This window comes from Mustela nivalis, assembly GCF_964662115.1.
Source record: "Mustela nivalis genome assembly, chromosome: 4".
In the NCBI taxonomy this organism is placed as follows: domain Eukaryota; kingdom Metazoa; phylum Chordata; class Mammalia; order Carnivora; family Mustelidae; genus Mustela; species Mustela nivalis.
The window spans coordinates 83,763,629-83,767,595 of NC_139023.1; the positions used below are offsets into that span (position 1 = coordinate 83,763,629).

Genomic DNA, 3,967 nt, shown 5'->3' on the forward strand with positions numbered 1-3,967 from the left:
TATTTCACTCAAATGGGGCACTCATTTTTGCAAGCAGCACAGTAAATGTCTAAGGCAGCCCGGCTTGATAAAACTGAGCACGACTGAAAGTAAGGAAAACATCAAAAAGTTACATGTAGATCCCATCTGAAGAGAGGATTAAATTTTCAAAGGAAAACAAAAGGTTCTAAAAGCTCTGATCTAAGGAATGATTTTAGAATTGGCCGCCTCACAATGTTCAGGAGATCAGTTAATGCAACTCCCCCAAGAGAGCTCAGAATGGACAGTCTCTGAGGAGCTTTGGAAATTTCACCCGTCAGAGGGAACCAGGTAGAGGAGACTGTCTCCCTGTACATGTGGACATACGTGATAGCAAATTCGCAAAGTCACCTAGGCAGTGTATTTTCACATTCTGCAAGCTTAACAACTAGTAAAAATACAAAGTTTAAAGACAATGCTTCTTCAAAGCCACATGTAATTGTTAAACATTTATGTAAGCAGGGAACGGAGTAGGCCACCTGGCAATTTTACAAGGTGAAAAAATACTTTCCTCAAAATGACAGTTTTTGCTTCCACTTCCCTGGTGTGAGAGTTCACTAATTATTTGCTGCTGTAAGTGAGTTTCATGGTATTAAGGAACTGTCTGAACTTAAATTATTATTGTTCACGTTAGGACTTTTCAAAATCATCTCTGAAGTGTTTGTAATTTCAAACACATTTATTAGGCCACTGTAAAACATTAAATTTATTCATGAGACTATACGTATCAGCTCAGTAATCTTTAATCCTAGATGAAAAAGCCAAAAAAGCATATAAGAGAAGTTCATCTTACAAGTGGATAATGACTTGAAAAGAAGTAATTTCAAAGATGTTCAAGAACACTAACATCTACAAAAAAGTCAGAAATTATAACTAAAACAGAGTCACAACACTTCTAAATATAAAATGTTTAAACCAAGGCTGATCTTTGAAATAAATGGCACGATTTAAAAAAATTAGTAAACAAGCCACAAAGTGGATTTCTAAAGTTATTAAAAGTGCTCTAAATTCCAGCCATGAGAGTTAAAAACAGGATGGTAATAAATCTTGGATAGTTCAAATTGTCCCAGTGTAATTAACAGTTTTTGCTTTCACTGTCAAAGGTATTCCGGCTTAGATAATAAATTATATGAGCACCCTAGTCATAATACATCCCTGAAAATTATCTTGATTATCCAGGAAATGAAATGTAGTTGAGAAAAAAGGCTTATAAATATTCATTTTCAATAAAAGTGGAAATTTTAAAAATATATGTATTTTATCATAAGCTGACCAAAATCCCCAGCAAATACATGTAATCATAATTTGACATTTCTTATTTACAAATAAATGCATTTAATGTTATAAAATTAGTTTAAGGATAACTTAGCTGCTTCTTAAAAGTTTAATATGCTGAAATTAGCACATTTTTCATTAACTATATCTTGTCTCTGCTGTTATAATTTTGTACCAGTTTTCTTTTGTATGTTCCATAGATTTTCATTCCCCCCAATCTCATCCTATAAATTAAAAAATTAAAACAGAATGTTTTTAAAGTATTCAGCTAGATTTTTATTTCTTCAAGTAGTCTGTTAATCTATTTCTATAGATTATCAATAATTTTATAGTTATTTATATATTTATACTTAGCACTATGTTTGTTTAATTTTTGACTACTGATTTTTTTTCCATTGTTGTCCCGTCTTTCAATTCTTTTCTTTTTTTTTTTTTTCTTAAGAGTTCATTTTTAAGTAATCTCTCCTCCCAGCATGGAGCTCGAATTTAAAGCCCTGAGATTAAGAGTCACATGCCCCACCAACTGAGCCAGCCTGGTGCCCTCTGCCTTCTATTGTATTGAGAAAGTTTCCATATTTACTTCCTTCAGATAATTTTGAAGTAGCAGAATTGATTTTTATAATCTCCCGAATGCCATTTTAAACATAACCAGTGTAACCTAACAAGTGTATATTACTTGTAGCATGTTTATTTCCAAAATTCCCTGTCCTCAGATTCATCTATTTACATGTTATAAAGTGTTGGGGTTTTTTACTTTTTTAAAAAATCAAACTCAATAATAACAATTTTGTTATTAAACAGTAAGATTTACTAATATTTAATCATTTACTTTTTTTCTTGCATTTCTTTCATAACATTCTCGGATTTTACTTTCTCCTAAAAGAAATTATTTTAAAATTATATAGTGTGTTTTTAAGCTTTAAAATCTTCATGTACTCTAAAACTACCTTTATTTTGCTTTCACTTTGAATGATATGTCCACTTTCACCTTGAATGATATGTCCATTAAATTTTAAACTTGAAGTTGACTATTATTTACCCTCAGTACTTCCAAGATACCATCATTGACAATACAAAGTATGTTGTGTATTTTTGGGGGAGGGGGCTGTTTATAGTATACTTTATTGACAGTACATGACAAGGTAGGGATCCCCAAACCCCTCCCCTTCTTCAGGGGTCTGGGATGAAAACAGTGGAGTTTAGGAGATTTTCAGTGTTCTGGGGAATAAATTAGGACAAGGATTCCCCAGCAGCTGAGGGCCTCTCTCTTCTTCTTCCTCTGGCTAGGGCTGGTTGTCCAGGGGGCTCTTACATCTAGGAGGTTATGTGGACCATACACCACCCAGTTGCTGTAGCCAAATTCATGGTCATACCAGGAAATGAGCTTGACAAAGTGGTCATTGAGAGCAATGCCAGCCCCCGCATTGAAAGTAGAAGAGTGGGTGTCACTGTTAAAGTCACAGGAGACAACCTGGTCCTCAGTCTACCCCAAGAAGCCTTTGAGGGGGCCCTCTGATGCCTGCTACACCACCTTCTTGATGTCATCATATTTGGCAGCTTTCTCCAGGCAGCAGGTCAGATCCACAACAGACACATTGGTGGTGGGGATGGAAGGCTAGGCCAGTGAGCTTCCCGTTCAGCTCAGGGATGACTTTGCCTACAATCTTGGCCACACCAGTGGAAGTGGGGATGATGTTCTGGGCAGCCCCTCAGCCATCATGCCACAGCTTCCCAGAGGGGCAGTCCACAGTCTTCTGGGTGGCAGTGATGGCATGGTAGGTGGTCATGAGTCCCTCCATGATGCCAAAGTTGTCATGGATGACCTTGACCAGAGAAGCCAAGCAGTTGATGATACAGGAGGCATTGTTGACAATCTTGAGGGAGTTGTCATACTTCTCATCGTTCACACCCATCACAAACATGGGGGCATCAGCAAAAGGAGCGGAGATAATGATCCTCTTGGCCCCGCCCTTCAAGTGAGCTCCAGGCTTCTCCAGGGTGGTGAAGACCCCAGTGGACTCCACAACAGACTCAGCACCAGCATTGCACCATTTGATGTTGGTGGGATCTTGCTCCTAGAAGAAGGAGATGGACTTTCCATTGATGACAAGCTTCCCATTCTCAGCCTTAACTGTGCCGTAGAATTTGCCATGGATAGAATCATACTGGAATATGTAGGCCACGTAGTTGAGATCAATGAAAGGGTCATTGATGACGACAATATCCACTTTGCCAGAATTAAAGCAGTCCTGGTGACCAGGCACCAAAAACAACCAAATCCGTTCACTCCAACTTTCATCATTCTGTCTTGGGCACAAGGCTGGCACTGCACCTGAAGATGCGGCTTTTGAACAGGGAAGAGAAGAGAGCCTGTTGTGTATTTTTGATGATGAATTTTGCCACTTAATCTTTTAATCTTCATTATTTTTCAGTTTCACTCTGATATGACCAGATAAAAGATTATATCATATATATATATATATATATATTAATAATATATATATTATTTTCCCTGCTTGGAACTTGCTTTAAATTTTATATCTTAGGAAACTATCATTTCTGGAACCATCTTGCTTATTCTCCTTCAAATATTGACGATTTTTTTTTTAAGATTTTATTTATTTATTTGACAGAGAGAGATCACAAGTAGATGGAGAGGCAGGCAGAGAGAGAG

At 37.0% G+C, this 3,967-nt stretch overlaps 1 pseudogene across 1 annotated transcript; it reads right to left on the reverse strand.

The window, feature by feature from the left end:
- Positions 1 to 2,503: 2,503 nt before the first annotated feature.
- On the reverse strand, positions 2,504 to 3,595 carry LOC309863114 (glyceraldehyde-3-phosphate dehydrogenase pseudogene; annotated as a pseudogene). Its single transcript has one exon. The product of its transcript is annotated as a glyceraldehyde-3-phosphate dehydrogenase pseudogene (transcript).
- Positions 3,596 to 3,967: the final 372 nt, after the last annotated feature.